Genomic DNA, 9,394 nt, shown 5'->3' on the forward strand with positions numbered 1-9,394 from the left:
GGGGGAGTTGCACTGGTGTGGGGGTGGGAGGGTGGCAGTGGTTATTGGGTTGTGTGTTTTTTCCTTTCAAGGCGGTGTGTTTGTTCCCTTTCAGTTTCAGGTGTCTGGCTGCGTGCCCGGGGACTCCAGCTTCTTGTGTTGGGATGGGGGGGGGACGGGTTGAAACTGATGTCTTGGAACGTCAACGGATTGGGGGACCGTATCAAACGTGGGGTTGTGTTGCAATATTTGCGTCGATTGGCCCCTGATGTGGTATTTCTTCAAGAGACGCACTTGGTGGGCAATGTATGTCATGCTATGAACAGGGGGGGCTACCGGCTGGTTGCGCACTCTGGCTTCACCACTGGATCCAGAGGGGTGGGCATCTTGCTGCGCACTTCCCTCCCGCTTGAGATTGACAAAGTTACTCTTGATGATAGAGGGCGCTATGCGTCCTTGACTGGACGGTGGGAGGGGCAGACTCTTTCATTGGTTTCGGTCTATGTTCCCCCGGGCCTCCAGACCTCCACTTTCTCTGATGTGGGTCGTATGTTACTTGAACTTCCTGATGGTCTCCTGCTTGTGGGTGGGGATTTTAATTCCGTGATTTCTGGCGAGTTAGAACGTTACCCTCCCAGAGCCCTCTCTGCCACCCAGGAGTGGCTCGGCGGGTTCTTGGACACTTTCGGTCTAGTGGACTGCTGGAGGTTGATACATCCGACACAGAGTCAGTACACATTCCACTCCGGGGCCCACGGGAGTCTCTCCAGACTAGATTATTTTCTTATGCCCGCGGCCCAGACCGCCCGGGTCCGGGAGGTTAAGCACCTGGCCCGGGGCATTTCCGATCATTCCCCATTGTGGCTCCTCTTCGATACCGGGATGCGATCCGCTGGGCGGATCGCCCCCATTAACCCCTGGTACTTGCGTGACCCCAAGATTCGCAAGGGTCTCGTTAAGTCGCTTGATCAGTATTTTCTTGAGAATGAGGGGTCCGTTTTGTCCTCAGTGTCCCTGTGGGAGGCTTTCAAAACGGTTCTCCGAGGACATGCCCTATCCCTGATCGTGGAGGCCAAGAAAGCTAAGAACGGGGAGGTGGTTGCATTGGAGGCTGAGATATCGGGGTTGGAGGCTGCCTTGGAGACGGGTGTCACTCAGGAAGGGCTCCACGCCCTCAGCCTGAAGCAGTTCGAATATAAGTCCCTTGTCACGGATGCTGCTCGGACAATGTATAGGGAACAGCAGGGTAGACTGTATGATGCTGGGGATAAGGCGGGTAAATTGATTGCCTGGCTTGATAAGAAGGAGAGAGTGAATCGAGTGGTCCCTGTGCTTCAGACGTCGGAGGGAGTAAGTGTGACTGACCCTGGTGAGATTGTGGAGTGTTTTGCGGACTACTTCTGTGCTGTGTACTCCCCGGTGTCTGCTAGAGATGAGGTTGACTCTCGTCACTTGTTGAAGGATATTGCTTTCCCCTTCTTGTCGGTGGATGAGCGTGAGCAGATGGATGCCCCACTATCGGTCGACGAGATTGCTACCGCGATTCGTTCCCTTCGCTCAGGCAAGGCTATGGGCCCCAACGGACTCCCGATTGAACTCTATAAACTGCAACCGGATAAAATTGCGCCATTTCTCCATCGTATGTTCTCGGAGTCGCTTGAACTCGGTTCTCTCCCTGATGACCAACGTCTGGCCACTATAGTCGTGATTCCCAAGGACGGTAAGCCTCGGGACCGTTGCGCCTCGTACAGGCTTATTTCTCTGTTGAATGCAGAGCCGAAAATCCTTGCCAAGATTCTTGCGAACCGCCTGCTTACTGTTATTTGCGATCTGGTGCATCCGGACCAATCCGGTTTTATCCCGCACCGGAATACGGCCCTTAACTTGCGGCGCCTACATGGCGTACTTGCAAGGGCGGAATATCTTTCAGAGCCGGCCATCTTGGTTTCCTTGGACGCCACGATGGCCTTTGAGACGATAGAATGGCCGTATCTCTGGGCCACCCTGGCAAAGTTTGGCTTCGGGGCGGGATTTATTAGTTGGGTTAAACTCTTATACGCTGCCCCGCTGGCACAGGTGGTCGTTAACGGGAGGGTTTCCCGGCCTTTCGTTCTTGGGAGGGGCACTAGGCAGGGGTGTCCGTTGTCTCCCCTGCTCTTCGCGTTGGCTTTGGAACCGCTCGCTGCTTGGCTTCGTTGGGAACCGTCGATAAGAGGGATCCAGTGGGCCCCTGGCTTCGAGGATCGTGTTTCGTTGTACGCGGACGACATTCTCTTGTACCTCACCTCACCACGTAAGTCACTCAATGTGCTCTTTGACATCCTCACTTCCTTCGGCAAGAACTCTGGTTTGAGCATCAACGGGTCCAAATCTTGTGTCTATGCTATATCCGGTGGCTTTCCTCTCTTGCCTTCTCGTTTTCCCATTAAGGCGTCCAACTCCGGCTTTACGTACCTGGGGGTGTACGTCTCATTGGATCAGGCTGTCCGCTACGAGCATAATCTCCTCTCTCCACTTCGGAGATTGAGGTTAGACGTGGCCCGTTGGCGTAAGCTTCCCTTGTCTCCCCTCGGTCGTGCGGCACTTTTTAAAATAATGTCTCTTCCCCGATTCCTTTACGCACTTCAGAACTCCTTTGATATTATTCCGGCGGCCTACTTCCGGGAAGTGGAGAGCTTACAAAGGAGACTTGTTTGGGACGGTTGTGCACGTATTGCTCTTGCAAAACTGAATCTCCCCTGGTACGACGGGGGCATCGCGCTCCCGGACATCAGGAGGTACTATTGGGCTTCCCAGCTATCTGCTATTAACCATGCAACGTACGCACCTGGTCCGAATCCGGCTTTTGAAATGGATAGATTCTTGTTGCCTGGCGGCAACTTTAACAGAGCGCTTTACTCTCGATCGGCTGGGCGGACCTTAACCGGTCCCACTAAGATTGCAGTACGCTTGTGGAAGGCTGCGAATGTGGCCATGGGCTGGAATGATCGCTTGACGGGCGCGACCCCCTTGTTTGCGTCTGAAAGATTGGGAAGCCTTTGGACGACGAAGGGATTCGAGCGTTGGGACACGATTGGCATCAGCAGAGTAGGTGACCTTTGGGTGAAGGGTGCGGTTAAATCCTTCGCTGCAGAGTGAGTACGAATTGAGTGAGAGGGAGTTCTTTCGGTACGTTCAGGTTCGGCACGCTTTGCTCTCGGCCATCGGGGCTGAGACTGCAGTCCCTGTGTCTTCGCCACTCGAGGACCGCATACTCGACGGTCACTTGCCCGACAGTACTATTTCCCTTATCTATAAAAAACTAATAAACATTCGGGCGGATCTCCTCGTGCGTCTTCGGGAGGCGTGGATCGGTGATGGAGTGGAACTGGACGACGAGGACTGGCAGTCTGCGCTGTCCTCCCCTAAGGAGGTGGCCATACCCGCGCGTCTCCGTCTTGTCCAGCTTAATATTCTCCACCGTGTTTACGTGACGGGCCCTCGTTTAGTTTTGATGGGTTTTTCTGAAGACGGGCTCTGTAGGCGCGGCTGTGGGCTCAGCGCCACTTTTCTCCATGTTCTCTGGGAGTGCTGTGAGGTGGCGGAGTATTGGCGCCGGGTGCATGCTGTCATGGAATGTGTCACTGGGGTCGCCCTGTTGCCTGAAGTTCGCCGATGTTCGCTGAACGTGTGGGAGCCTAATGACTATAACGCGGCTCAGACTCGGTGGGCGGCTCTTGGGAACATGATTGCTAAGAGGGACATCGCACAGCTTTGGGGTTCCCGGCGGCCTCCCACCGTGTCAGTATGGAAGGAGAACATGGATTGGTGCATGTGCAGAGAGAAGACGGTGTATGTGGCGCGGGGTAAGCCGGGGGCGTGGGGTAGAATTTGGGGCCAGTGGAACGCGTATCGAGGGAACATCTGCACACCCCCCCTCGTGGACACATCTGATGCTGCCTTGTCCCCCTGATCCTGAGGTTCCCGGACTATTACATTTCACCTGTAGATGGTTGTGGCTCTCCCGTCGCCCCCACCTCCCCCTTGATCATCCTCATTGACCACCCGAGGGTGGAGTAGGTACTGTGTGGTCCCCCGGCCATGGTTAGACGCCCCCTTTTTCGATGGTTTCCGCCTTGCTTTTTGGTGTTATTTTTTTTTTTCTTCTTGTTTGTATCTTTAAAAATTATGTATCCTGATAACCTCTGAGGTGCACTCAGTATTTGGGGGCCTATTGCTTCCTTGATGTTGTTGAACATGTATATATTAGCGGCTGGCCCTGGTGGTTGTAGGCCCATGTTTGTATTGATTTTTACGTGCAATAAAGGTTTTCGCAAAAAAAAAAAAAAAACAAGGAGAAATGTGTTAATTTCTCCTCATTTTCCAACTTTGCATATGTGCTGCATTGGACAGCGCCCATCCATAGTGGGTAAAACCTTATAGCACTCTTTTAGTACTGTGCTCTGAGAAAACACACACCCTCGCATTATGGTGCAAAGTTGTTTTTGTTGGCGCATGAATGCCATAGTGTGCCAGGGCTGGGGGAGAGAAAAATTGCACCATATCTTAGCAGGTATGGTACTTTTTTTTTCTCTTTCCATTTGACATAAAGCAGAGCAGCAACTTTGGTGCAGTTTTGCCTTGGGTCAAAAAATAGTTCATCTGGCACTCAGGGTGCAAATGCAGCATCTGCAGCTGCCTGCCACCCTAGCTTCTACCTGCAGAAAGTACCCTACATCCTCCCTCATCACAAGCCCCAGAATACTGTTGAGACTGTGCAATGAGATGGTATTCACTCCTGACATCTAAACCTTTTTCTTTAAAAAATGCCTTGCATCTGATTAATTTACTGTGTGATCAGTGTTTTATTTAACACAGTGCGCTAGTAGGCTCTTGGTAGAATTAAGCAAAAGCCCCGTCCTTTGCTGTTAAACTAGAAAAGAAGATACCAATCCAGTAACTGAATTGTACACGATGTAACCAGGAAGCCTCTATTCCAAATCCCTGCTTATTGCTTTGACTAAGTTGTATGATCTTATGCAAACCACTTTACTTCACTGTTTCTAGATTTTACTTGATCGACATGTTCTAGACCATCTTGAAGTAATTCAGTTTGGGGTGTGACTTATGCAAAATTCTCTTGTGTATGGTTTTACCACTATAATGTTGCTCATCTAGAGTAACAATAGAGGCCACGTATAGACGTGCAGATAAAAAATGATTTGTCCCTTATATCCCGCATGGCCTTATCGTACAGTGGTGAGGCGTGGTGGGCAGATTAAGGGCTTTATGAATGTTTCTAAGTTCATCTTTAGAAATGTTCTCTTTTAATGCCACTAAATGCAGTGGTTTCATCTTGTGGCTGAATTAAAACCCTTCTATATATTTTTTGATAGCTCAGCTAATGGTTTAGCATTTAGGGAAAAAGCAGGATCTTGGTTTTGCTCTGGTTTAGCTGTCCCTATTAATCTGCAATCTTGCTTAAACGTGCCTGTATTCCTGACTTCACCCAACCTTACATTCACTCTATATGCAAGATAGCAGAACAATATTACTTTTAGTAGCATTACTATAGGGTGCACAGAAATGTCTATGGTTAGTTTATGGCATTCCTTTGAAACTGAGGAAAGATATTGGTTATTTATATAGATAGAACTTTCCATAGCCCTCATGAGGCCTAAAGCACTTTCTTAGATAGCCCAGTTTATTATATATAATAGGACATAATTTCCTTGTCAAGGACATCAGGTGCTCTGTTTTGCATCAAGAGGCTAGGCACCCTTAACAGTGCATGGCTGAAAGAGGGTTGTTTGTGGTTTGATGTATTGCGCATGAGCATGAGTGTTGCAGATATGTGCATCAGTGTGGGGTGATATGTGCAGCCTAATAGCACCTAGTAGGTTTCCCTTCATCAGTTTCTAGGTCTGTCTGTCTATTTGCATGTGTTTATCCTGTTTATGGCCTGTTACTATGTGTTTAGTCATGATCTGATTTTACTATTTTCTATGTAATATGGCACGGCTCTTAGAGCACGATGATCTTTATGACTGTGTTGCCCTTGGCATTTCAAGTCTCGTAGATGGTGAGCAATAGATAAAGAACGTCCGTCACATGAGAGGTGATGTGAGGGTGTGGCCCTATAGCTTGGTTGAAAATGAATGGGTACAATGACTTGCAGCATTCAACAATGAGGGAATACATCTGCTTTATGCTCATAACGCTTTAGAACATGGAAGGTGCAGTGTTGTGATGCAAAAGAAAATATTAATCACCCAGAACCTATGTAATGGGGACCACCCTATACAAGGAGATTCTAATCATTTGTGCTATGTTTGAGCAGAGCACATCCAAATGGCCCCAGTCTCATGACTGAATCCTACTCTGTCTTGAATCCTAAACAGGGCAAACTCAGCCATTCATTTTTCTGGGAATAATTATTTGAGTATCATTAAACTGGTAAACAGCAAAATCATATATACCAAATTTGGAATTCGGAACTGGAGTATTGGGTAGTTTGAACAAGCACTGGCAAAGCCAACATGTTTGACAGTATGTAATGCATGCTTACAACAAAATCCTCGTATTCATTGACATAGATAATACATGTATGCACATATACAGACATTAGAAAACCCCTATATGGTCATAGATCAGCAGATAAACATGCATACAGACCTACAGGCACCCATAAATATAAACTACCTAGCAAATAAATCACGCATCCACATTATGTGTTCTGTTGATTGCTCAAATAGCACTTTGAGCTGTGGAAAGGATGTTTACAAGTGCTAGATGTGACAGGAGAGTTGAAAGAAAGGGAAGAAGAGTGAGGGAGCGAGGAAGGGCCTAATGAAAGGCATGACCTTTCCCAACATGGGAGTTAGCAGTAATTGACAAACAATATTTAGTGCGTGCTTGTCCTAGAGAAAGGACGAAGGAAAGAAAAACAGGCTATAGAGGAGGAAAGAGGAGAAAAGGAGGTTGGAGATATACATCGAGGGTCAAACGATGTTTAGGTATACTATATTACTAGAAAGATGCCATGGCAAGGCTAGTACCCATATCTATTTACTAAAACACTGAAGCTAGGATGCAGCCAATTAACATTTAGGCATACATACACTGTTCCACATAACAAGTGATGGAGCGGGTAGTACAACATTTTGTATACCCCCCTATTCTGCATGAATATACTAATTAAATAATCTATTAATTGTAATATTATTAAATGTGTTTTGCATGTTTCTAATCAACATTATTAATATATGAATTACACGTGGGATTTGCATTTTGCATGGCTAATTAACTTCTATGACTAAAATACGTACGTATACTAACAGTAGTATATGTAGTAAATAGAATACTGCATGATATATGTTGCTTTTGTGACGTTTCGGTAATGTTGCCCAAGATGACATCAAATGGGTGAATATGAACGCTTTAAATGTCGCTATATGCTAGATAATTACAAGCACATAGAGGGATTAGTAAGGGATTAACATTTTATTCACTATTTCTATGTATTAATTACTCCTTTGTGTTTGTTTAGCTTAAGTTGTCCTTTGGGCCTAAAATCTAAATGGCCACTGACGCGACACAACGTGATGGCCACCATTCCACGAGGTTTCGGGTGAAGTTTGCCTGCGCAACAGTTTGTTCCTGTGGCCTCGTCATGACCCTTGCCTTACTGTACCCGAACAAAGCCACGGTGGGAAATCAGCCAAGTGACAGCACAATGAACATTTACAAGACACCGGAATAAACCAAACTATGACATAACCCCTCAAACTGTGCTAAACCTCACCGGACGATTTCAACCGACCAATCAGAAATGTCCAAATTTTGTAAATTGTTGCATCTTGACCTTACTTTTATTATAAAAATGGTGGTAGAATAGAATAGAGAGAAATGCGCATACTTTCCCTTTTCCTTTTGCAGACGAAGACGACGGTGATGCTACGCGACGCCACTATCTAGGGTGATTGCTGCGTTCCTGAATCTTTGACAGTCTGAATGCTGCCCATTTTCCTGATGAACTGCGAACTTTATAAAATGTATGGGCACTGATAGATGCTTGCCCGTCTCTGGTCCTTGCCCATTCTTTGGGACTGTGGCGTGCTGCATGAAGAACTTTTGAATTCCGACTGATTGACAGCTAATTTGATGACTTAAAGGACGCATGATAGCCAGATTAGGTAAATATGGTGTTCTGTAATTTACATAAAGATTAATAAAATTTACTAGATGTAAACTTAACCTTTTGCGATAAAATAGATAAACAAATATTGATTAACAAGGAAATGCGTTTGTGATTTATTGAGGGAGGGAAGATCAAAATCTTAAAATGTATTTTAGCTGGTTCTAAATCACCATCAACCAATCCAACTAAATGATCCATTGATCACGTGGGAGGAGTGCCTTGATGTTTAGGATTGAGATCTGTAGGTGTAAGGATATTAATGTATAGATATGTAATATAACTTTTCTTCCTATAGGTTATAAGGTATTCCTTTCATGTCAGCGCTTGAACCACTCATCTCTCCTGTATGTGAAGACCAATGGGAAGTAATGTGTGAATGTTGGTGTTATGTGCCCGACCAATGACTGCATGTGTGAAAGCGTTAATGTGATATCTGGTCTGTGATAAAAGGAGAATATTGGTACGGGTCTTGTCCTTTCCCCGTTACCCAGATTTCCGCGCTGCAACAGTTTTTCTGGTAGCAAGATGATGGTTTTTATTGTTTTGGATTGGTGTTCATTGCTTGTACATTGCTTATCGATTATTGATTATTGATTGGTATTGGTTTATGTATTAACACTCTATGTTGAGTCGCGTAGAGTTTTATGTTGTTTGCATGGCTTCTGGGATGTAGGAAGTCGGAAGTTTGTAACGGTTCCGTAGTAGAGCAGAGGTAAGCGCTGCTCTCGGGAAAGACGGAATTGTTGTTGCCCTGTAGGTATACAGGGAAAATGTGTGACGATTGGAGTTGCACGACGCATTGTCTGGGTTCGATTCGGTAACATCGTCGCGTGTTGCCATTAGAAACATTTCTTGTATGAAAGAAGCGTATGGTAGCGAAGGTCACCTGTGAAATTATGGTCTTAGGTACCAGGAGTCCAGAAGGAGCTCTGATAACGTTTATCACTGGAAAGGTAATAGGTGTTCCCTAAGCTTGTTAGAAGGATAAAGTAGCGGGAAGTGCTACTTTGTTAACGAGTGTTATAATTCTGTAGTAGGATAGACTGTTCGCTGTTCTCGGGAAAGACAGAATTCTTTGTGAATGAACTACATTTTCCGTATGAAATTGCGTGAATGAAATAGCATTCGGGTTAATTGTGAAACTCTGGTTTTATTTCTCAGGAGCACTGGGTCTCCAACTAGGTGTCTTAATTCTTATCGCCAATTGGGGTGTCAAGGCAATTTCTTACGCTGATG

This window comes from Triturus cristatus, chromosome 7, assembly GCF_964204655.1.
Source record: "Triturus cristatus chromosome 7, aTriCri1.1, whole genome shotgun sequence".
Taxonomy (NCBI): Eukaryota; Metazoa; Chordata; class Amphibia; order Caudata; family Salamandridae; genus Triturus; species Triturus cristatus.